This window comes from Chrysemys picta, chromosome 1 (genome assembly GCF_011386835.1).
Source record: "Chrysemys picta bellii isolate R12L10 chromosome 1, ASM1138683v2, whole genome shotgun sequence".
Lineage (NCBI taxonomy): Eukaryota > Metazoa > Chordata > Testudines > Emydidae > Chrysemys > Chrysemys picta.
Genome location: NC_088791.1, coordinates 138691611 through 138717631, shown reverse-complemented (window position 1 = coordinate 138717631; position 26021 = coordinate 138691611). Strand labels below are relative to the sequence as shown.

At 45.0% G+C, this 26021-nt stretch overlaps 1 long non-coding RNA gene across 2 annotated transcripts; it reads right to left on the bottom strand.

The window, feature by feature from the left end:
* Positions 1–5108: 5108 nt before the first annotated feature.
* LOC112060884 (uncharacterized) lies at positions 5109–21728 on the bottom strand. 2 transcript variants are annotated; one of them, XR_006175560.2, is made up of 3 exons: positions 21284–21728; positions 6733–10447; positions 5109–6689 (listed from the first exon to the last, which is right to left on the bottom strand). It is a non-coding gene; the product is annotated as an uncharacterized LOC112060884 (long non-coding RNA). The 2 variants fall into 2 exon arrangements; XR_002890002.3 differs by having other exon boundaries at positions 21371–21728.
* Between the last annotated feature and the right edge of the window lie 4293 nt (positions 21729–26021).

Here is a 26021-nt window from a genome sequence, read left to right as displayed (position 1 = left end):
TCACCTGCTTGTTTTCTCTTCAGAGATAGTTAACAGTTCCGGAGTGATGCTGGTCAAGTCATTTAACCTGAATTTTTCACTAGTGGTCACCAATTGTGTGTTCCTCATTTTCTGGGTACCCAACCTGAGACCCTGGGGTCTGATTTGCAGAAGTGCTGAGCACTCACAGTTACAACTGAAGTCAGTAGAAGCTGTGTTTAGATATATAAAGTGCTACATAGTGCTAAGTAATCTGAAAAATTAGGTTCTAGATGTCCCAAATAGGGCATCCAAAATTAGTGGACATTTTTGATGTTAATATTTATGCCTCCATTGCCCATCTGAAAAAATTGGGATAATACAACCCCCTCACCTCACAGGCATGTTATGAAGAGAAATCAACTAGGAGCTGTGAAGCACTCAGACACTGTAGTGATGAGTGCCAAAGAAAAGTCCAGGTAGAAATTAATAATTCTCTCTGCAGGTCAGGGTTTGAATAGTGCACAGTAAATGTGGCCCCAGGCTACACATCCAGCAATGACAAGAAAACAAAATATTGAAGAGCTGCTTATTCAGGGAGCACCCTCCCTCCTGTGCACTGAATGAGGCTTGGGGGCCTGTGGAAAACATAGTTGATAAAATAATGAATAGGGATGTTTTGTCTGAGATATCAGGAACAAGGGGAGGTAATAAACAGATGTCATGAAATACGTAAGGTGGTGTGTAAGTTGTGCATTTTAGTTGTTTGTTTTAGCCTATAAATGTTGGGGTACTTTGCCTTAATTACACTGCTCTACAGCCAAAATGCTTCTGAAATAAATGTAGACAAACTTTACTAATTCTGGGTCACTGAGAACGAAAATGATGCTTAAAATTGTTGATTGGCTCTAGTTTTCAAGATATGCTATTAGGTCAGTATATACGACCCTTGACTTGGGAATGGCGGAGGATAAGTGAGTTATAAAGGGAAGGGATCTCAATTTAAACCAGAAATGACTAAAATACATCTTTGACTGGATCTATGAATAAATCTATGACTGGGTTTGGACAGTACTTGCTTTTTAGGCAAAACAATGAATGATGCAATCTGAAGCTGGTATTGCTTCATACATGATATGAATTACATCATGTTATTCTTAGAAGTTGCAGATGATGTAATCATAATGAAGCTTACATCACTCTGCTGAACAAATTGCTCTAGAAATCATACAGTGTCATGCTCTCTTATTTGTCAGTGTTTGATTTTGCAAAGGGACACATTTCTGTTTAGCCAAAGTGAGCAGAGATGCCTCATACTTGTGTGAACAGTGCAGATACTTCTGCTATGTTTATGGTGAAGTGACTTTTGCATCACAAAAGCGCAGTATAACCACTATGGTTAAGAAAGCCTATCACCTTTATTTTGGCTGCAAAATTGGAGATTAGGACAAGAGGTGGGCCCCACACATATGCTGCAACACTTGTGCAACAAATCTTCGCCAGTGGTTGAACAGGAAAAGGAAATCTATATCTTTTGCAGTGCCAATGATTTGGAGAGAGCCAACAGATCATACCAGCAATTGTTACCCACATTTTCTCCCATCCTCCTCCTCTGAACCACACTTCATAACACAAGGTGAACTGAATGACCTTGTCAGGGATTTGGAACTACCCAAGAGTAAGGCAGAGCTGTTGGGCTCCAGACTACAGCAGTGGAATCTCCTGGCAGGTGATGTTAGGGTTTCCATGTTCCGTGACCGTCAAAAGGATCTTGTCCCATTCTTCTTCATGGAAGGTGATCTTGTAGCCTGCAACAACATCGATGGTGTGATAGCAGCCCTTAACATCGTTCACGATCCAGATGAGTGGAGACTGTTCATTGATTCATCGAAGACGAGTCTTAAAGCTGTTTTACTGCATAATGGCAATGTTTTGCCATCAATTCCAGTTGGTCATGCAGTCCATATGAAGGAAACCTATGACAACATGAAACAACTTTTGAGGTGCATAAACTATGACCAACATCAGTGGCAGCTTTGTGGCGATTGGAAGGTTGTTGCTCTCTTGCTTGGTCTGCAGACTGGATACACAAAGTACTGCTGTTTTCTCTGCGAATGGGATAGTCGTGCAAGAGATTCCCACTACATCAAGAAAGACTGGCCACTCCGACAGTCATTGGAGCCTGGGAGGAAAAGTGTTCAGCATCCACCACTTGTTGAATCAAGGAAGATTTTGTTACCACCTTTACACATCAAGCTGGGTCTGATGAAGAACTTTGTCAAGGCCATTGACAAAACACAAGCAGCTTTCAAGTACCTCCCTGGAAAATTTCCAAGGTTAAGTGAAGCTAAGATAAAGGAAGGTGTCTTTGTTGGTCCTCAGATTCGTGAACTTCTTCGAGATGATGCATTTGACCATGCACTGCGTGGCAAGGAAAAGACGGCATGGAAAGCCTTCCAGTTAGTGGCAATAAATTTTCTCGGAAACAACAAGGCAGACAACTACAGGTTGTTGGTGGAAAACCTCCTCCAGGCATACAAAAGCCTTGGTTGCAACATGTCACTAAAGATACATTTTTTGCACTCTCATCTAGATTTTTTTCCACCGAACTGCGGAGCAGTGAGCGACGAGCACGGCGAGCGATTTCACCAGGACATTGCAACAATGGAGAAACGCTATCAGGGCAAATGGAGCCCATCAATGCTTGCAGACTATTGCTGGACAGTGACAAGAGATGCTCCATTTAATGAATACAAGAGACAAGCCAAGAAATGCCGAGTAGACACTGAATAGGACTAAACTATGTACATAATAGTTTTTTGCCTTTTGTTTCATTATAAATTTTATTTATATAACCCTTTTGCTGATTTTTAAAGTGTTACATAAACAGGACCGGTGAAATATTATCATGTAAAGCAACCATAAACACATGAAAAGACCTAGGTTTACAATTTATGATTCAAACTCTACTATCTACACAATATACAGAGACATAAAATGTAAAAACTTAAATATCTTAGAAACAGTAGCCAATCAGTTGTTTTAATTGTCATATTTGAATTCAGCACATCAAAATACATAATAAATAGCACATTTTATCTCTGAAGCAGACGACTTCTCAAAAATTGTAGACCAGTGTTATTTGTTCAGCCAACGGGACAGCAGGGATTCCCGCTGCTGACTGAGCCGTTCCCTGCCACAGGGCACTCATGTGTTAGTGTACCTGTAACCATGAAGTCAGGGAATAGGACTGTGCCTTGAGGGCAATAAACATGGCCGAGTGCCTTTGTCACCAGGGCCAGCTCCAACATTTCTGCCGCCCCAAACAAAAAAACAAACAAAAAAAAGCCACGATTGCAATTGTGACTGGCAGCGGCAATTGGAAAAAAAAAAAAGCCGCGATTGGCGGCGGCAGTTCAGCGGCAGGTCCTTCGCTCCTAGAGGGAGTGAGGGACCTGACGCCCCCGAATTGCCGCAGGTGCCGCCCCTCTCCCTTGGCCGCCCCAAGCACCTGCTTGTTAAGCTGGTGCCTGGAGCCAGCCCTGTTTGTCACTAAACTGTGGCTATGGTCTTTCTTTATGAGTAACACTGAGGTCTGCTGAATGAGCAGACTGCACTCCCTGCTACTAATAGCATTAAAACTCCAAGGACAGAAGCACAGAACAGCCTAAACATCACTACTGAGGCAATGACATTGCAGCTGAACCAGCTATCTGCGCAGAGCTGGAGACAGCAGATGGAAAGAACACACACAAACATGCAACTGACAACACATGCCTCTTTGAACTCTGAATTAGGCCCTGAACAAGGACAAGAGTCTGGGGTTTCTTCTACCCAAACTACCCATCTGATACCAATTCCTCTCCCTTAGCATCAACAGACCCTGTCCCACAGTCACTTCTTTCAGAAAACCATAGAATGGGAGAGGTACTGGCCCCAGGATCTTCACTTACCTGCCCAAAAGGGCCAGTTATAGGTGCATTAGTGAAATGTAGTTTTGCTAAACATAGCAATTTTTCAGGAAAAATCCCCAACTTCCTAACTGTGAAGTATAGTAGACCGTGGTATAGGCTTGTGACAATGTGACAAATGCAGCAGAATAAGTGTGAAGCAGAGTCCTGCACTTAGTTGCAGAGGCAGCAAATAGAAGGTAGAAATGGACAAGCTGTGATGCTCACATACGGTAGTGAGGGGGCTATAGTGCTAGGTAGATGAATGAGAGGAGCTAATGAGACTCTCCTCTCTCCAGTTGCCATGGTAGAAGGGCTGCAGTCCTGAAGCAGCTGATCTGAAGGGAGTTAGGCACTAACCTCCTGTTGACTTTCAGTGGGAGTTGGGCACATACTTTCAAAGCCTGGTCTACAGTAGAAAATTAGATCAGTTTAATATGTCAATGAGAGGGGTGAAAAATCTACACCCCTGAGCAACGTGGCTAAGCCAACCTAAGCCACATGTAAACAGTGCTAGATCAACAGAAGAATTCTTCCATCAATCTAGCCTCAGGGAGAGGATTAACTGCAGCAATTGGAGAACCCCTGTCTACATTGAAGCACTACAGCAGTGCACCTTTGAAAATCCTTTTCATAGCGTTTGATCCTGCAATGTGCTGACCAAGCACTCTGCCCTGATCCAGCAAAAGCACTTAAACACATGCTGTATTATGAAGATATACTAATACAGAGACAATATATTCACATTTAGGTCTTCAAAGGGTCAAGAGCATTACTGGCACACCTAAAAGAAATAATCACATGCACCAAACTAAAAGTGCTGCATGACAACAGGTGAAAGACTGTCTGACAGACTTATTTGGAGGTGTGCTGGAAATGGCTATTGCAGTAACGTGCTTTAATAACAGAATCTCCTTCTTTGTGGCCAAGCACAAACTCTTCCCATTGATAATGTGGCTGGTCTAGGTTGTCACCATTGTGTTGCTACAAGAATATTTGGAGCCCCAAAAGGAGTATACATAAAAACCCTTGTTCACTGTTACACCCACCATTAAATGGTTGGGGGGGGGGTATGTCAAGTTAATACTGGTGAGTCCCATTGTAACAGTCACCATCAAAAATGTTTTAACCTTTTATTAAAAACACAAGAAGGAAAAACAGTTAAAGCATCTGAAATGTAAAGCATTAAGTCAAGCTCTCACTTTAGCAATTTGCCCCATGCTCTCCCCATTTAGATGTACAGAATCTTTTTATTGGAGAAACCTCTGTTTGACCGTCTTTTAGATGGTACTTGTGAAGAATGTGGGATATTTCTATTATTTTTTATGAAAATTGTGTGTGCCTACATTTCCCACCTCACTTTTGTATTGCTACTCACTTGCTATGAAGGGAGGGGTTAATCTCTTTCCAGAGACTGGGGAATTGACAGGGTGTGAGTCATGTAGACATGTCTGGGTTTGTAGAAATAGACTGACAAAACCTGTCAATGGGATTGGACCATTACTATTTAATGAAACAACTGCCTGCCAAGGGGTCCTGTTGACTGTGTTGGACAATGTGTGAACACCGCCCTCCCCTATCTGAACCAACAACATTGGAGAAGGGGTGTCAATCTCATCCTGTTAAAATTAACCAATCCACACATATTATAATTTAGAGTGTGACATTTATTGAAATGGCCCTATCCAAGTTCAATCAAGGAGGGAAGTAGGGATCAAAATCACATTCACAGCTTTCATTTCTCCTGGTAGGAAAGAAAAAAAGATAAAGTGATTAAAATCTATAGATTATTTTTTCAAGCAGAAACTATTTTTCTCCCTAAAAATTATAGTTCTGAGAGGAATTTGTTGCCAGAAATGTGATTTCCAAGAATCCATTCTTCTAAAAGAAACACCTGCATATAATGTGCCCCTGATACCTGGGTGGTAGAGGGTCTTCGGAATAATTGCACAGTATCAACTTTGTTATGATATACCAACAACTCTGATCTTCAGGGAATGTAGGTAAAGTCCAGGTTGTCCCCAACCTCTTTGAAAGCATTGGCAGAAAGCAGGCTTTCCTGATTCACCACAGTATGTGTGGATTTATCCCACATCTAGCTCTGTACTTTTCCTTTTCCTCTACACAACCAACCAACTCTCTTACGCTCTCTTCTTTCCCCATTTGTACCTATCAAATATCTATTGCTCTCAGTTACCCTTTCTGGGCACTTGGCTGGTTTCAGTTTGAAGCCTGACTGCAGGGTGTATTGTATTCAGCAAGAGCATACTCGTCTGAAAAAGAAAAGGAAGAAAACATCTATATTCCAACAACAAATCACTCCAACCCCAGTGCATGCACATCTGTGGTTAACACATATTCCAGATACACCAGCAGCCAACGGATCTTGTTGTAGCCTCTCCAGGTGTCAAGGGACTTGTTTCCATGGCTGATTTAGAATGCACAGTCAGTGCCCAATGCATTCCACTGAGCCCACTGACAATGTTTAGAAGGGAGGACTATCCGTGATCACAGAAGCCATTTCTGATGCTAATTATGTTGATCAGATGGTAGTGTGGACAATCACAGGAAGCAGAATATACCTTCCAGTCCTCTGGACATCTATACTGATCTGGGCAGAGACAGTTTCTGGTATTTATCCCAAATCAGGGCAAACACCATGGTATTTTAAGTGTAATGGTAACTATAGCCTTTGGTACTCCATGATGACTGATACAATCATAGTTACTTAGCCGTTAGGTACTATGGCAATGATATGGTGGGTGGGTGAGACATGCCATACTAGACAAGACAGAACCACTCATCTCAGGTCATTTATTTTTACCATCATGCTAAATCTGTAGTATAATGGTTACACCGCACATTGAACCAGGTAAAGAGTTCTTGAAGTGCCACTGTCCATCTGTCTTTGTGTTCAAATTAAACAAGAAGGGGGAGAGAGAATTCCCAATGTCTCTCCTTGGCTGAGGAGCTGTGTAGTAACCAGTAAGAACTACATCCTCGCCTTCCACACACTGCCGCTGTGAGAGAAAAAAAGGGCAAATGCAGAAATGGAAAGCGAAGTCTGCATCCAAACCGCTGGGGAAATGCATCAGAGGTCATAGCTACTCAGCTTCTTGGCTTCTGCTAAAGCTGGGATCAGTAGTTTGATTCAGTGGTCTCTTCCCAGGCTCAGCCAGGCCTCCTACCTGTTTCATATTAGTCATAGATGTGTGCACTTCAGCAGGTTTCATATCAGACCCAGGAAGGTTTTGCTCAACTGAGAAAGAGAAACTGATTTCCTCCTTAGATGCCTGGAAATAGGACAGAAAAATGCACCAGACTTTGTTTCTTTTAATATTAATTGCCGTTACTCTTAATGGATTTATATAGCATGACTAGGCCATCTGAACAGCCCACCGCACCAATTATAGGGGATGGCAATGGGACACTTTAAGTCTCTCTGTAGAAAACAATAAACACAGGCTGGTCGCTGACCTGCTGATGATGTGTTTTTTTCATTTATTTAGGAGTCCGCGCTCCAAATATAACAAAAAACAAAAGCACATTCTTCCCCAAGCTTATCTTTTCCAGGTAGAAGAGGACATGGTTGTTCTTGGTTTCCACCTCCATCACTCTATGATCATCCTGAATCTTTAAACAAGGAAAATTATACCAACTTTTAACACAGGAGATAGCCCTGCTCTTACACAAACAGCCATTTGTATCCAGGGATCTGCTATGGTTATTATATGCCTATGATTCCACAGTGCCATCTAGTGGCCAGAATAGGTAAAAGGAAAACTATTTACTGTGGCTGTCCTAAAAGGAGTATGAAGTAATCGTCATCATAAAATATAAAACTTCTCAAAATTCAACGTTTCACATTTTATTGTATAATACAGCATCATATGGACCAACCACCTCAGTTATAAATGCATATATGCAGCAATGGAGAATAAAACCCAGGACTTTTGGCTCGTAAACCCACCTATTTCTGCTGCATTATCTGTCAGTAGTTGTAGAAATTATATTCCCTGTGGGACAACCACTAGATGGTAACTTATCCCATTGACATGACTGAAAATTTGGGGATAAGGATAGTATTTAGCAGTGCTTGGACAGTTCTATCCCAGTGGCAGGACTGGAAGCCTGGGAGACAACTGAGATCACTCGCCTCCAAGGCATTGCTTAAATGATTCCCAACATTTTGGAAATTGACGTCTGGCTTCTGTTTACTTGCCAGCCAGATCAGGGTTTGAGATTGAATGTGGTCGCAGTACAGATGTAGCATTTGTCTTATGTGAAAGACTTGTATACTAAGGTGGTGAGCCTGCAAGGGAACCACACAAGCAGGAGTGAGGAGCAGGGAATATCTCTAAGCTGCCTGGCAATTCTGCTACCACCTTCCACATGGGATGCTGGAGGAGACGCATCAAGCAGAATCTAAAGCCCAATCTGGTCTCATGTCAATCTCCATTCCATGATTTTCCCCATGACTATGCCACAGCAAGCAGTGCTTGCTAAAAAAAAAAGTCTGTACAGTAGACACACAGGTGGAACAAAAGGAATACTGATTATTACAGCCACCATGTTTCAGCACCCATTTTCCTTACTCTCAGAATTTTCCCCAGCAGAGCAATTCTTGGAGGAAGGGCAAGGACACCTGTATGTTTCCAAGATCCTACTGGGGCAGTTAGAGGCCGTATAGGTGGTTCTGCCACTCCTCATATGAAAAAGGCAGGGTGTCTCCAATCACTCAGCAGTAAAAGCTGCAGGATTGACAGGCAGCCTGGCAGACTAGATTGAAAAACCCTAAAGAATGAAGTTCTCTATTCATGCCCAGAACAGGTACAATCCATACTGCAGTGGCACAGTCTTCACCAAGCTAGCCATTCCCCTCACTTACACACCCCACAAAAATTGGGGAAAAGGTTGCTTTTAGGAGGCATAGAATATATGCAAAGGGGTTCTATCCCTTAAAAAGAGATGACACATGCCCGTCAGAATGTACCTGGACTGCATAATGTTTCAGAGCTTGAGTTCTTTATTGGCAACATTAAACTAGTAACTATCGGACAATTTTCCACAAATGTATCAGGATTTATCAGCCCAATGTTAAGGTTGTTAAGAAATTATGTGATGCAAAATATTACTATTAAAGTAGCAGAAGGAAAAGTGGTTCACGGATACTGGTGCAATTTACTCCAAAACTTCCCTTTCTGTTAGTATGCAATGTCTCCCTAGTAGGGATGGAAGCTGTTATTCCACAGAGACTGGAGAATAAAAACCCCGAGCATTTGCTTACACACCATTGTGAAAGGTAAAGAGGAATTTCAAAGAGAGTAAGAGGCACTAGCACTAATTTGGAGTAATTAATTTAATTAATGCTTTAGAAATTCAGAATTCATCACCATTCCCTAGAAAATCTGGGGCTCAAAAGCATGCATTGTACTTCAGGCAGCAGCTGTGATGCAAAGATGAGCTTCGACCTCCATTGCACATGAGTACCATGTCAGATACAATACTTCAGAGGAACATGGTGACACCCTGCTACTGTCCCAATTGTTTCTGATAGCAAGAGAGAGAAAAGGGGGTTTTGATTTGAAATGATGGGAGCAGTGGGGAATAGAGTTGTCAGAAAGGTATTGGGATCAGGATTTACTGGTATACATAAAAGAGTGATAATAATGAATCATATTGTCCTGCTGTTACAGCAGAGGTCCAGAAAAGCCCCTGAGTTTGAAGATGATGTAAATATGTTTACTGACTTGAAAATGGGTCTGTTTTCATTGGCCTAAAGAAGATATTAGTCTAATTGGTGTACCTAATGATGGAGATGAGGAACAAGTGTTAAATGCCCTTCATGACTGATACCTTTAGACATAATATAAATGCAAACCTCCCAGAAGACTAAACATGTATAAATTAATGAATTGCAGGGGAGGAGTCAAAGCTATGTAACTGAAGGGAGAAGCTGTCATTATGTTGTCTGTGCACTGCACATTTTGCTGTTGAAGAGCCATCTTGTGTGCTGTGGGAGCAGCTGGAAGGCAAGCTGCCTTCTTCTGTTTCAGTTCAGATGCCACATGTCACCAAGACAAGTCACTGTGTTTGCTCTCTTCCAAGGAGATTTATATTTGTTGTTTCTCCACTTGCTATTTTCCTATATCTGAAATAAGAAGCACCTCAACTGAGAAATTCATGTGCTGCTTTTTGTTTTTTAGAAACACAACACTTGCAACATTTGCCTTTATTTCAAGAGAAGCAGAATTTGCCCATTCATTGTATCTCATTAGATATGCTCCTCCTCCCCTTTTCTTTATCTGAGAGTTCATTATTAGAGCTTGTCAGAAAATGGGACCAAAAATTGCCAAAAATTGTCCAACCAGCTGCACATAATTAGACCTTCAGAATGTACGAGGTTTCTATACTGAAGACAGGACATTCTCCCCCACTGGTAAACACCTTTGTTGCATCCACGCTGTTCTTCATTTCTATAGAGGAGTATTTAGCTCCATGAAAAACAAGCAGAGCCTCAGTGATGAAACCCTGGGGTCCTGGGGAGAAAAATCATACAATAGGTTATCTTGTTCCTTTCATGTAGAATTTGCATGGCACTCCTGGCTGAAAGCACTTTTCAAAAAAAGCCCTTACCTGAGCTGAGGAGCCCTCTTCATGGCTTATCTATAATATATGGCCAGTAAATCTTTGTTTTAGAAAGCATAAAGCCCTGCAATCTCTCCCCTCCCATTATCCTAGGGCTAGGATCTGAAAGCTCTGCTGATGTTCCTCAGCCTTTACTGGATGCAATAGCACCAAAAGGAAAGGATAGAAAGAACTGTTCTTCAACTCTTTTTGGTGTGTCCTCACTAGGAAACAGGTGTGTTCTTAGCCGTGGTATTGGACCAAAAATCACACAACTGTTTCTGTACTGGGGTCTTGGAGACCCCTGGTATGTCAAAATTATGGGAGAGGGGGATGGATTCATTTAAAACTGACTTTACTGTAACCTGTGAACTATAAAACTATGAACAAGTTAAAACTTTTCTAGAGTCAGAAGCACACTATACAGTATTTGTGCTGGGGTCTGACTGACCCCATGATCAAAACTATTTTTTTTTAAACTACATAAAATACAGGTGTTATAACTGATCCCAAGTATAGACAATGAAAACAGACTGGAACAGCAACAGTATAAAAGGCAGAAACACAACAAAGTGGCAGTAAATGTCTTATTGCTTTGAACAAATGGAACAAATAAGCAACATGTTCTGAACATACAAAGTTTTTACACTTTGCATATTTTTTATTATTTATTTGTTTTCTCTGGAGCAGATGTTGCATCTTCCCCATTTCTTAGGCTCTGAATAAGTACCCAGCACACTAGGAGTCTGAGGCAGGGCTGCAATGTTCCTTTTTGCATCATGATTTCACCCACTGAAACTATAATAAAAGCAATGGAGAAAGATTCATATAATCCCATCATAACTGCTGCCTCAAAATAAAAACAATCTGATGCTGGAATACATGCAAAATTAATTTGGGGCCCAACTGACCCCCAATACAATTTGAGTAACTTTTTTCACTACACTAAAACTACAACAGATATGCAGACAAAACCAGTGCTAACAGGTTGGTCTCATCAGTTTGTGAATACATAAAAGAAGAAACAGTGGTTTGCCTGTCATGATTTATTTACATGTTTGTACGTGTTTGGGGTCCAAGAGACCTCCAAAGACCCTTGGATGTGTAGTACTTTCATTTTCTCCACTGACTAACATTGAGGGTGCTAACTGACCTTTTTATTGACTTTGTTTGATACACCAAAACCAAAACCAGCAGCATGATAAAACCAACATGGGAAGAGGGACCTCATCCTACTTTGGGAATAATGTTGCATAGGCCCAGATTTAACACAACTATTTTTAATTATGTTGTTGTGCATACTGTGGTCAGATAGACCCCAAATCACTAGGAGGTTAACTCGAGTTAGTAAACATGAAGTAAAATCCTAGTGAAGACAAGGCAATTTGTAGCTGTCACATGAATTAGCAGGTCATGGTAAATCCTAGGCTATGCCACAGTTTTAACTTGACCTGCTAACTCATTGGAAACTACAAACTGCTTGTCTTCACTACCTTTTAACCTCATGTTAGCTAACTCGAGCTAAAAATACCTTTTTCCCCTCGGTGATGATATGCCTTTGAGGGACATGGATTAAATCTCTTCCTTGCTTTTAGGAAAAAATAAAGCTCCTTTGCCCTTACCTTGTCTAGCCCTCTGCCTTGCAGACACAATGTATGTTGCTGTATTAATTTCAATGTCATAAGTGTACCAAAGAGACAAATGTGTTAACATGGCGCTTTCAGTGTCCAACATTAAAGTGTTAAACAAGATTTGGGGTTTGGTATACAGATGCCTGAGCCTGCTTAGTACCATGGAAAATACATAATTATGCATCCTTTTAACCTAATGTGCTGGTACAGTTTGCAAGTGCAAATAAAAGAGGAATGCTGAAAGTGTGGCCCTCTGCAGTGGGGTCATATTTGTTGTGAATGTCACTCTCTGATGTTGTTCTGGTCATTTACAGGTTGTATTCTTGTTTCTCCATGCTGAATAGTCCTGATCACGTTATTGAGACCAGTCTAACCTTGGTTTCTCTCTGTTATTATATGTGACGGGTTCCCCCAGGGTGCCACCTGGAACTGGGGTACCACTGAGCCCCCCTGACCCACCAGCCTGGACTCCCTTTACACTGTACTGCTGTGACCAGCCTGCCAAGCCCTCTCCCAGGCTCCAGCCTGCACTTTTACCAGCACACATACAGATAGGGACACAACCATCTGCAGTTACATGCACACAGGTTCTTTAACCAGCCCCTGAATGAGAAGGCACAGTTAGGGCACTTTGCAGTTCCTAAGGCACACACACACACCCCGGAGTGTAACCCCAAAATTATACCATCTTGTGCTGCACAGGGACCTGTACACTGTAAGCTCATGAAATTGGCCCCCTCCCTCAATGTGGAGAGGAATATACAACAGCTTTTTGTTCCGAGTTATGACTTCCACACACATTGGTTTTAGACAAAGCAAAAACAAATGTATTAACTACAAAAGATAGATTTTAAGTAACTATAAGGGCTAGCAAACAGATCAAATCAGATTATCTAGCAAATAAACAAAACATGCAAACTAAGCTAAATATACTACTTAGTTTGGATATGAATAGCAAATTCTCACCCTAAATGATGATGCAAGCAGGCTGCAGCATCTTAATGGGCAAGCTGCACTAACTTACAGCTTGGAATCCCCAGGTGTTCCATTCACAAGCTAAAAATCTCTTTAGCCTGAGTCCAGCACTTCCCCCAGGTCAGTCTTTGTTCCTCTGGTGATTCCAGGAGTCTCTTTGGGTGGGGAGTCACTCCCCTACTTTATATAGCTTTTCCATATGGCGGAAACACTTTGTTTCAAAGCTTGGTTCCCATGCCAGTCTGTGGAAAAACACTGGTATCCCAAGATGGAGACCAGCACCAGGTGACCTTGTCACATGTGCTTGTAGTGTCATAGCAGTCATGAGTCAGAGGCTGTTTATAGCATCCCCAGGAAGCGCCCTCCCCTTCCTCCCCCCCAGTGGGAGATAAACTTCTAAGTCCTATTGTTTTCTCTAATAGCCCTTTAACCTGAATGTGCTCATCCCAGCCAGACATCTAGACTGAGTGCATGGTGCCTAGTGGGAGTTCCCCGGGTGTAAACACATTTGTAATAAAAATATATAGACAATATTCTTAACTTCAGATACAAAAATGATACATAATTTGTATAAATAGGATACATTTGTATAAATAGGATAATCATATTCAATAAATCATAACCTTTCCATGATAACTCAGATGACACATCCTGTATAAGATATATTATGATTATGTCATAATCATATAATAATATCTCTATGAAGAATATGGCATGCAGTGTCACACTATATTCCCAAAGAACTTTGCCTCGTGTAATAGAACTGTCTAATAAATATAGTAATCCAGCTGGAACATCTTCCTTGGGCTGGTATTACATATTTCTCACCTGTTAGTTTGCTCAAGTGCACACAGCCTAGGACTTGAAGATATGAGACCTTAGTGCTTTATCTCAGCTGTGCTATTTATTCTGTGGGTGGCCATGGACAAGTCTTTATGGGTATGTGTACACAGCAATTAGACACCCAGGGCTGGCCCTTGCCAACCAACTCGGTTTCATGGGGCTCAGGCTGCAAGGCTATTTCATTGCTGTGTAGACTTCCTGGCTCTGGCTGTGGCCAGGGCTCTGGACCCTGTGAGGTGATAGTGTCCCAGAGCTCTGGCTCCAGTGTGAGCCCAGAAATCTAAACAGTGATGAAACAGCCCCGCAGCCTGAGCCTGTAAGTCCAAGTTGGCTGGCACGGACAAGCTGCGGGTTTTTCTTTGCTTTGTAGACATACCCTTAGAAATCAGTCATTGTTTTGTATTGCCATGGAGCAGATTATCTCCTCCCTCACCCCTTCCTCCCATCTCTCCATCATCTTTCAGTCTCCTAGCTCCCTATGGCCAGGGTTTCTGTGATGGCTGGGACGGGGAAGGAGACCAGAGGAGAGGAAAGGATCCACTCTCCTACCCTAGAGTTTGTGCATGCTATGCAGGTCATGGCCCCATGCAGCAAGTCTGCAGAGCGCTGCCTGGGAGCTGAAAGCTCAGCTGCTGCTATGGTGAATTATGGGCTTGGTCTCTATCAGTTCACTCATTCCCATGTTCATGCAGCACGATGCAGGTCACTCCTGGAGTGTAACTGGCATCTCAGAAAGCACATCTCAGTGAGATGATACCACAGCCCCCTTGACACTACTAGGCCACTCCTGCCTTAACTGGCAGCAGAAAGACCTCTGATGGGATGCTGGCCTTTGATGACTCCTCCGTTTCTCATCTGTAGTTAATACAAATAAGCAGGGTACAGTGCAGAAAATAGCTCAGTATTCACCTCCATGTTTGTTTCATTCTAATTGTAAATTTAGTGCATGAAAAAGAGGGTCTGAAAAACTGTTTCACTAGGGACACAATAGATACTGCAATAACGCTAGATGAGTTATTCTTCCTGATGCTTCTCCGATTCTTCCCAGAGCAGGTTGAGTCTGTGCTGATCTATACTAGCATTCCCATTGGTGGATTACATTTAACAAAGGCCTTTTCTTGTAAAGTGCTTGTCAGGTGTTGGATTTAATTGAGTATTAAAAATCAGTTCTAAATTGTGCTTAACATACAAAATAAGTGAAACCTGAGTATTTATCTAGATGACTAGAATAGAATTCATATAAAGTCTTACAGAAAAAACCCAGAATAGGCTAGACCTGAATTTCTAATTAAAAAACAAAACAAAACAAAAGAAAAACCCCTGCTCATTTTAAAAACAGCTTTTGGTCTCCTTTAAACAGAGAAAAGTAGGGTGACCATATGTTCAGTTTTGGACAGAACAGGCCCTTTTTTAAGCCCTGTCCTGGATGTCCTCACTTTTTTTTTTCCCCCAAAAGGAGGCATTTGTCCCATTTTCCCTTGCTGACTTGATTATTTGGCAAGAGCAAACAGGACAGATGCTCACTTTTGAAAAAAAAAGTGGGGTTCAGTGCGGAGGGGGCAAGTGGAGATGCTAGACCCCACAGGGGAGAGGCAAGGTCGGGGGGAAGCAGCATTCCAGCATGCGGGGGCCAGCAGGGTTCCAGTGGCCAGGCAACAGCCTCACGGGGTGGGGGTCAGAGGGTTCCAGCGAGCAGGGTTCCAGCCACCGGCAACAGCATCAATGGGGAGGGGCCTCGGACGAGCAGCTGGGTGTGTCCCATTTTCTCTTTGGGAAATATGGTCACCCTAGAGAGAAGGCACAACCTCTCTTTTCCTTTGCATGTAGTCTAAGGGAAAGTTTTCATAGGGAAATACCCATTTTCCTCACCCTCCTGGATATTTTCTTTTTCAATTGTTTTTGATACTCTCAACACTTTCCTAAAAACGCATATATCACCACAAACATAAAAGGATCCTTGCTCCAAAGAGTTTACAGTTGAAAAGAGCACCCAGAGAAAACCCTGCAGCTCCACTCAACCAGAATGAGCAGGAAGAAACTTTCACAGCTCAGCAAGTTCCACGGAAACAACAAAAACACTTCAGGAATGCAATGAAAGGAAATCTAGGGAGAGAAAAGCCCCAAATTTTGGGTGAGCATAGCATTCTGATAAGCATAACATATGATGAGATAACTGGCTCTGTGAATATGGGGAAAGCCGTGGATGTGATATATCTTGACTTTAGCAAAGCTTTTGATACGGTCTCCCACAGTATTCTTGCCAGAAAGTTAACAAAGTATGGATTGGATGACTGGACTATAAGGTGGATAGAAAGCTGGCTAGATTGTCGGGCTCAATGGGTAGTGATCAACGGTTCGATGTCTAGTTGGCAGATGGTATCAAGTGGAGTGCCCCAGAGATCAGTCCTGGGGCTGGTTTTCTTCAATATCTTTATTAATGATCTGGATGATGGGATGAATTGCATCCTCAGCAAGTTTGTAGATGACACTAACCTGGGGGGAAGAGGTAGCTATGCTGGAGGGTTAGGGATAGGGTCCAGATTGACCTAGACAAATTGGAGGATTGGGCCAAAAGAAATCTGATGAGGTTCAAGAAGGACAAGTCCAGAGTCCTGCACTTAGGAAAGAAGAATCCCATGCACTGCTACAGAATGGGGACAGACTGTCTAAGCAGCAGTTCTGCAGAAAATGACCTGGGGATTACAGTGGATGAGAAGCTAGATATGAGTCAACAGTGTACCCTCGTTGCCAAGAAGGCCAACAGCATATTGGGCCGTATTAGTAGGAGCATTGCCAGCAGATCGAGGGAAATGATTTTCCCCTCTATTCGGCACTGGTGAAGCCACATCTGGAGTATTGTGTCCAGTTTTGGTCCCCCCACTACAGAAGGGATGTGGACAAATTGGAGAGTCCAGTGTAGGGCAGTGGAAATGATTAGGGGGCTGGAGCACATGACTTATGAGGAGAGGCTGAGGGAACTGGGGTTATTTAGTCTGCAGAAGAGAAGAGTGAGGGGGGATTTGATAGCAGCCTTCAACTACCTGAAGTGGGGATCCAAAGAGGATGGAGCTCAGCTGTTCTCAGTGGTAGCAGATGACAGAACAAGGAGCAATGGTCTCAAGTTACAGCGGGGGAGGTCTAGGTTGGATATTAAGAAACACTATTTCACTAAGAGGACGGTGAAGCACTGGAATGGGTTACCTAGGGAGGTGGTGGAATCTCCATCCTTAGAGGATTTTAAGGCCCAGCTTGACAAAGCCTTGGCTGGGATGATTTAGTTGGTGTTGGTCCTCCTTTCAGGAGGGGATTGGACTAGATGACCTCCGGAGTTCTCTTCCAACTCTTAATATTCTATGATTCTTTTGTTGGTGATGAGAAACTATCCTGACAGAAGGACACTATACACATGTAAATAGTTAAACTTGTATTTCTTAAATTATTTCTTTTCCTTTTGTTTAGGATGGGTTACTGGGTGGCGACATTTTACTCATCAGCAAGATGGACAAAACTCAGTTGGGAGGTGTTGTTATGAGCATGATGAAGCCTTGTTATGAGTTGAGTTAAAGCCTCTTTAAATCCACATGTGAGTCACCCATTTGAGTCAATTGTAAAACAGAGTTAAGGGGCCACACCTAAAACAAAGAGAGCCTGCCCAGAACTAGCACCAGGTGGGTGGAGGGTTTGACTGAGTATTGTAAACAGGCATGTCCACACATTGGAAGGGGGCGGGGGGGGGAGAAGAATAAACAAAAACTGACTGAGAGGACAGGACAACAGGCTGAAGGAATACTTGAAAGCATATGGCTGACCCTGGAAGAAACCTGGGGAGAGGGATTTTTTTGAGTTGGGGTGCAGGCTGAAAAGAGCACTCTAGTGCTGTGAGCAAAATAAGCTGCTTCCACTTCTGTCAGTTCCTCTGCGTTCAGAGACACAGGACTTATTTGTAAATAAACAAAATTGCATCAAATAAATCCCTATCACCAATTTCTACTTCCAGCTGAAACAACCACAGAACCCCAATCTTTGACTAGTTGCTAACGCTAAAAAGGGGCAGCACTTTATCAGTTAAATGAAACTGAAAGGCAGCAAACTTAAGTTCTTGTATTACTGGGAAAAAAATAAAATTTCAGTCTACCTCCTTTACATCATTATGGTACCTTTATCATAAGAACATAAGATCACAAGAACAGCCATACTGGGTCAGACCCATGGTCCCTTTAGCCCAGTATCCTGTCTTCCAACAGTGGCCAATGGCAGATGCTTCTGAAGAAATGAACAGAGCAGGGCAGGCGGTGTTTCTCAAATGCAGGCACTGTGACCGCATGTGGCCATCAGGGGTTTTTCCACAGCAGCCTCCTGGGCAGAGATGGGGGAGGGGGCAAAGTAGCACCCAGGGGCTCTGGGGGCAGGCTTCAGCCAGAGGCTCCAACAGGGAGCTTCACCCTCACGGGCTCCCCCCTACCTTCAGCTGGAGGCTCCAACGGCTTAACCCCCCTCCCCTCCTTCAGCTGCGTGGGGCTATTGCAAGTTCCATGCTTCAGACTCCGTTCTTACCCTCCTTCCCCCCTCCCTCCCCTCCCCGCTTCAGAGCTCCAAGCTTGAGCCCTCCCCACCCCGGATCCAGCCGTGGGTCTCCGACTCCGAGTTTCGGCCCAGGGTGGAGGGGCTTCAACAGGCTGGCCTTACCAGGCGCTATGGTCAAGAGGAAAGGATCAGGGTGAGCCAGGGGTGCGAGGCTGCAGAAGGGAGCTTGGGGCAATAGGGGGGAGGAAAGCAGTGGGGGTCAGAGGTGATGGGTGGGGGACCGGGGAAGCAGCAGAGTCCAAGAGCACCAAAATACAACTGTACATTATTTTTACTGTCTTCAAAAACAACTCTACATAAATAAATTACAATGATATTTACATATTTATTTGTTCTTTCTAAAGTTAACAACATATTTTAGGAAAAGTTATCAGAGCAGCCACCAGCAAGAGTTGTGCAAAATGTGCAAAGCATAAAAACTTTGTATGTTTAGTATCAGAGGGGTAGCCATGTTAGTCTTATCCAACAGATTTATTTGGGCATAAGCTTTCATGGGTAAAAAACCCAGTTCTTCAGATGCATGGAGTGAAAATTACAGATACAGGCATTATTATACTGACACATGAAGAGAAGGGAGTTGCCTTAAAAGTGGAGAGCCAGTGTTGACAGGGTCAATTCAATTCAATCAGTGATGCTAGAGTAGATATGGGGATAGAGTACTCTACTCTACTCTACCAACAAGGAGTCCGGTGGCATCTTAAAGACCTACAGATTTATTTGGGCATAAACTTTCGTGGGTAAAAAAACACTTCTTCAAGTGCACCCGAAGAAGTGGTTTTTTACCAACGAAAGCTTATGCCCAAATAAATCTATTAGCCTTTAAGGTTCCACCGGACTCCTTGTTGTTTTTGTGGATTCCGTCTAACATGACTACCCCAATACTTACTACTCTACTCTAGTGACACCATCAGAGGCCCCAACCATTCACCTGCGCATCGACTAATGTTATATATGCCATCATGTGCCAGCAATGCCCCTCTGCCATGTACATTGGCCAAACCAGACAGTCTCTACGTAAAAGAATAAATGGACACAAATCAGACATCAGGAATGGTAACATACAAAAGCCAGTAGAACACTTCAATCTCCCTGGACATTCAATAACAGATTTAAAAGTAGCCATACTTCAACAAAATAACTTCAAAAACAGACTTCAAAGAGAAACAGCAGAACTAAAATTTATTTGCAAATTTAGCACCATTAATTTGGGCTTGAATAGGGACTGGGAGTGGCTGGTTCCATACAAAAGCAACTTTCCCTCTCTTGGTATTGACCCCTCCTCCTCAGTTATTGGGAGTGGACCACATCCACCCTGATTGAATTGGCCCTGTCAACACTGGTTCTCCACTTGTGAGGTAACTCCCTTCTCTTCATGTGTCACTCTAATAATGCCTGCATCTGTAATTTTCACTCCATACAACTGAAGAAGTGTTTTTTTTTACCCACAAAAGCTTATGCCCAAATACATTTATCAGAGGGGTAGCCGTGTTAGTCTGAATCTGTAAAAAGCAACAGAGGGTCCTATAGCACCTTTAAGACTAACAGAAGTATTGGAGCATAAGCTTTCGTGGGTGAATGCCCACTTCATCAGATGCAAGTCCTTGCGTCTGATGAAGTGGGCATTCACCCACGAAAGCTTATGCTCCAATACTTCTGTTAGTCTTAAAGGTGCCACAGGACCATCTGTTGCCAAATACATTTGTTAGTGATTAAGTTGCTACCGGACTCCATGTTGTTTTTGAATGTTTAGGACATATGTTGCCTATTTACTTCATTTGTTCTTAAGTGGCAGGCCATTTATTGCTACATCAGTGCCTTTTATACTGTTGCTATCTATTTTCATTGTCCATACTTAGGGGTCTACTGAATTCATGGCCATGAAAATTGCCTCATGGACTGTGGTCTCTTCCATTAAATAAGGTCTCCCCTGTGAAATCTGGTCTCCAGCTGCCCAGCTCTGAAGGTGGCGGTGCTGCAGCACAGAAGGGGGCAACACCATACAATGCTTGCTTCTCTGCAGCTGCTGACAAAGACACCACCTTCAGAGCTGGGCACCTGGCCAGCGGCCACTGCTCTCCTGCAACACAGCTTCAGGCAGCATCATCACCACCAGCAGCAAAGTAAGGGTGGCAATACTGTACCTCCTCAGAGGCTTGTGACTCCCTTTTGGGGTCCTGGCTCCTCATTCGAGAAACGCCATGGAGAACTTACACATTTTATGGACTAGTCATGGCATAAATAGCAAATTTCACAGATGTGTAACACAGCCATGAACTTCACCCCAGGGTCTGCGTCAGTCGTACCCAGGCTGAAACAGGGTTGGGGGCGCCTCTGACTTCAGGAAAGTTTTAACATGTTCATAGCTCACAGGTGACCGAGGAGTCCGATTTAAATGCCCGCCACGTGCTTTCCCCTCACGGGGGCACAGCGGGGTCTCCAGGAGCCCGACCCGCAGACAGCTGGGTGGGGGGTCGCTGCATTACTAGACTAAGGGGGGTCGTGAGGCCAACGGTGTCTGCACAAAGCCGCTTTGATCCTTCCTCCCCCAGTGCCTCGCCCCGTCCCCCACAAACGGGCCTGTTAACACGCCTGGGTTTGAAGCTCGTGGCCTGGACTCACCACAGCCCCCTACAGCCCCGCCCCCGGCCGCCTGAGCGCGGGAGGCAGCGCGCCAGGACTCGGAGCCCCTCCCCCCGCACAGGGAGCGCGTTATACCCGGGCCTCTAGCGCAGCCCTCCGCCCCGCGCTGGTAACAACGGATCGGCGACGCCACCTCTCGCACCTCCGCGACATTGTCTTTACCTCGCCCTCTCTGTGCTCCCTGCGATTGGTCCAGCTCGGTCATGTGAGCGGCGAGCGCGAGCGAGCGAATCCTGTGACTCCAGGAAAGGGGCGGGGCTCTGGGCGGCACCGCCTCGGGCCAAAGGGGAAAAGCCAAGAGCGGCTTGACAGACAAACGCGGGCTGCTCCCATCACGCGCACTGTGGGGCCGGACCCTGTTCCCTTCCTGGCCGCAACCGCCCGCACTTCCGCCTCGATACCTGTCATGGCCGCCCCCCGTCCCCGCACAGGAGAGGCGACCCAGCGGGGACAGAGGTGGGGGAGGGGCGCTGGATACCCAGAGGCGGGGACAGGGTCTGGTCCATGGTGATGCAGAACAGCGACCTGCTTCAGGCTGAATGGCTGATCTGTGAGAGGCTTGTCCCAGGCCAGCTTGTGACTAGTGTGGTTGAGGCCAAGCTAGGGTGACCAGCTGCCCCTATTTTATAGGGACAGGCCCGCTATTGGGGGCTTTCTCTTATATAGGCACCTATTTCCCCCCCAACCCTGTCCTGATTTTTCACACTTGCTAGCTCATCACCCTAGCCTAAGCACCAGGGCCGGTGCTTCCATTAAGGCAAACTAGGCGGTTGCCTAGGGTGCCAAGATTTGGGGGCCCAAAAAGTGGTGCCCCCAATTTTTTTTTTTTTTACAGCTTTGCTGGGCTGGGCTGCCGGCGGTGCGCTGACACGTGCAGCTCAGACTCCCTCTCCCAGCGCAGCGGCCGCTCCACTTCTCCCGCCTCCCAGGCTTGCGGTGCCAATCAGCTGTTTGGCGCCGTAAGCCTGGGAAGGGAGGAGAATTAGAGGGGGGGCGGTGTGCTCGGGGAGGAGGCGGAGCAGAGGTGAGCTGGGGTGGGGAGCTGTCGCACGGCTCCTGGGGGAGTGGGGGAGCTGCTACAGGGGGGGCGCCTCAGGGCAGGGGGCGCACCTCGGGGGGGGGGGCACCGCAGGGCGGGGAGCTGCCGCAGGGTGGGGGGGGGGTGCGCAAGTGCCGGCAATGCTCTTGCACTGGCCCTGCTAAGCACTGAGGTCTCCTGTCTGCCAGTCCCGTGGGCAAACTGCCTGGTGAGATTTATAACACCCCTATGAGCTGTGTTACTGTGTTTATTAGCCCTTTTAAAGGAGGCAAAGCTCTGTGGGAACATAGTAACCGAGAGAAACCAAGGTGAGGCTAGATCTCAGCAACAGGAGATCCTGGAGGGTAGGGATAGGGTCCAGATTGACCTAGACAAATAAATCTGATGAGGTTCGAGAAGGACAAGTGGAGAGTCCTGCACTTAGGAAGGAAGAATCCCATGCACTGCTACAGGCTGGGGACAGACTGGCTAAACAGCAGTTCTGCAGAAAAGGACCTGGGGATTACAGTGGATGAGAACCTGGATATGAGTCAACAGTGTGCCCTCATTGCCAAGAAGGCCAACAGTATATTGGGCCGTATTAGTAGGAGCATTGCCAGCAGATCGAGGGAAGTGATTATTCCCCTCTATTCGGCACTGGTGAGGCAACAACTGGAGTATTGTGTCCAGTTTTGGTCCCCCCCACTACAGAAGGGATGTGGACAAATTGAAGAGAGTCCAGTGGAGGGCAGTGGAAATGATTAGGAGGCTGGTGCACATGACTTATGAGGAGAGGCTGAGGGAACTGGGGTTATTTAGTCTGCAGAAGAGAAGAGTGAGGGGGGATTTGATAGCAGCCTTCAACTACCTGAAGGGGGGATCCAAAGAGGATGGAGCCCAGCTGTTCTCAGTGGTAGCAGATGACAGCACGAGGAGCGATGGTCTCAAGTTACAGCGGGGGAGGTCTAGGTTGGATATTAGGAAACACTATTTCACTAGGAGAGTGGTGAAGCACTGCAATGGGTTACCTGGGAAGGTGTTGGAGGTTTTTAAGGCCCAGCTTGACAAAGCCTTGGCTGGGATGATTTAGTTCGTGTTGGTCTTGCTTGGAACAGGGGATTGAACTATATGACCTCCTGAGTTCTCTTCCAACCCTAATATTCTATGATTCAGGAGGGATAAAAATAGTAATACTGGTAAGCGAGCAGAACAACTTCAGAGAGCGTCATCTACAATAAATGTGACCCCACTTGCCAAGGGCCAGGCTTTCAGCATGCCTCCTTAATTTGCACCTTTGAAATGTATCAGCACATCCTGTTTGCAAATGTATAGACACAGCTAAGGTAGCCCTACTGTCTTGTTAAGCAGTTTGTAATTAAAGAATTCCAAGTAAACTTACACAGGGCTAAGTGCAGTGGTGATGTAAGCTATAACTGTGGTGTAAATTAGTATGTGTAGGCCACATAGCAGTGTAACTTGCATTGATCTGATGCTCAATAGGAGTGTAATTTGTTTTATTTTATTGTATTACTGTCTGATATGATTGATCTTGTCTTGCTCAATTATCCATCTATACCCCTTTCTAACACATTTAGTTCTTCCCTTCCCCACTCCCCTCTCTTTGTTCAACTCTAGTTTAAATTATCAGAATAAATCTTGGAATCCATTTTTAATAGCGCAATCTTCTCTTGTTAAATTTCATTCCAAAGTGGATCAACACCATCACCTTATGATTCTTGGCAAAATAATCCAAGCAAAGGTGGATAAAATGGTGGGTGCATGGAGAATGACAAGAAACTGTTCTCTGCAAAGAAGTGGCTTTCTTCTGACCCATCCCAGCAGCAGCTTTCCCTGGCCTACTTCTCCTCCTTTTTGTCCCCTCACTAGATGACATTCTTCATTACGTGGTGTGCTGCAGCCTTTCAGGGTCCCTGATTGATCTCATCTGCATGTTGAACCACCTTTACTGAAGCAATCCCTGTACCTGCTCCAGTCCCACTGTTCGGGTTCAGCTCTCCACCCCAAGGCCTACAGGAAAACTCCCTCAAGAGACCATCTAACTACTTCTCCAACTAACTCTCCTGCCACATTCCTCAGAAGGAAGGAAGAATAATTCTGTAGTTAAGAAACAGGCGTAAGAGTCAAGACAGCTGGTTCTGATCTAAATTCTGCCACAGATTCCCATTGTGATTGTGTGTACGTCACTATGCCTCAGCTTCTCCATCTTTTAAGTATGGGACCTTCCTCACAGTTGGGGGGTGTTGAAATTTGGTGTTTATTAGTGCAGCATTTCCCGAATTTTGGAAAGATGTACTCCTCTTGTGGATAATGGAAACAAGTACATGGTTGTGTTGAAGGAGTTTGTATTGTAAAAGGCCTACCCAAAATGAGCATAGCTTGCAGAGTAAATTGTGGAGATCTTCATAATGATACTTCTCCACTCCACCCTGCTTTTATGAGCCATGAAATATTTTTAAATGTCAACATTTTAAACTATGATCATTGGCATTTGAATATCTCAGAGCTATTCTTGCAGAATCTCTGCAAGCTCAGGCAGGCACTGCTGTATTAATTACTTTCAGGTTGTCATGTTTTCAAGGTTTTAATTGAAAGTATAACAACTAGGCACCACCACAAGTAGGAAGGTGGTAAGAAGTAGAGCACCCCATTCAGCACACCTGGCTTTGCTCCTATTGTGCTAATCACATGTCACAGAGCAGGAGCCCCTCATCCTGCTGGGGAAAGCTGCCAAGCCCTGCAGCAGCCCAGAGCCGTTCAGCTGCTTTGGTAGTGACAGTAAATATAAACAGCAACTAAGTGCAACCCGGGGGGGGGGGGGGAAGCGCTGACCTGTTTCTCTATCCCTGCCTCCCGCTGCCCTTGCCCCAACCAGGCAGGAGCAGGGGAGCTTCCCAGGGGAGTTCCCAGGTAACCAAGCATTGCAGCTGCCTCTACTGACAAGAGTCGCCTGCAGCACCTCACACAGGCCCCATGTGTCTCCAGAGGTGCTGCCCAGAGCCTCTGAGGAGGCTGTACAGTGAAAGGCACCAATCCCTGCTAGCGGCACCTCTCTCTCTCTCTCTCTCTGCTGGTGGCTGCATTTCAGAAATGCTCTGCTAGTACCACTCCTACTCCCAGTTTACAGCCAACTCCTCCCCCTGTCTTCCTTGGCAGTCTTCTGGCTGTCCATGTTCTCCCCTATGACAGAGTGCTAGGAATCTACACCTATTGAATCCTGGAAAGATGGGTGGGCACAAGCCCACCCACAGCTGAAGGCCCCTCCCCCAGCCTAGGGAAAGTAGCCACCAAACTCGAGGTTCAACTGAATACAGGGGACAACAAATGAATAAACAGGGATGGGTGTGGGGGTCACAGGTTCATAATAAGAGATCCGGAGGGGGACACTGAGTAGAGAACCCTGGACAGCGCCCACTGCTCCTCAAAGGTGGCTAGGGAGCCAGCGGATGCTGCCCAGAAGAACTCTGCCCGGATGCATGAAATGAGGGAGGAACGAAGTAGGCCCCACAGTCCCAGAGCACCCCCCCCCCAGCCAACATCCTCTCTCTGGTGTTATAGATGGCCACTTTGGCCATCTCTAGGAGGAGATTGATAAGGAGGTCCTGTGACTTCGTGGGAACACAGATGGGGTGTGCAATACATTAGAAGGTGGGGAGAGAAGTGCAGCCAGAACCGCAAAAGTAGGCCCAGCAGGAGCCAGAAAAGGGGCTGCAACCTGACACACTCAAGGTAGGTGTGCGCCAGCATCTCCCTCATGCCTCAAAAGGGACAGGCATT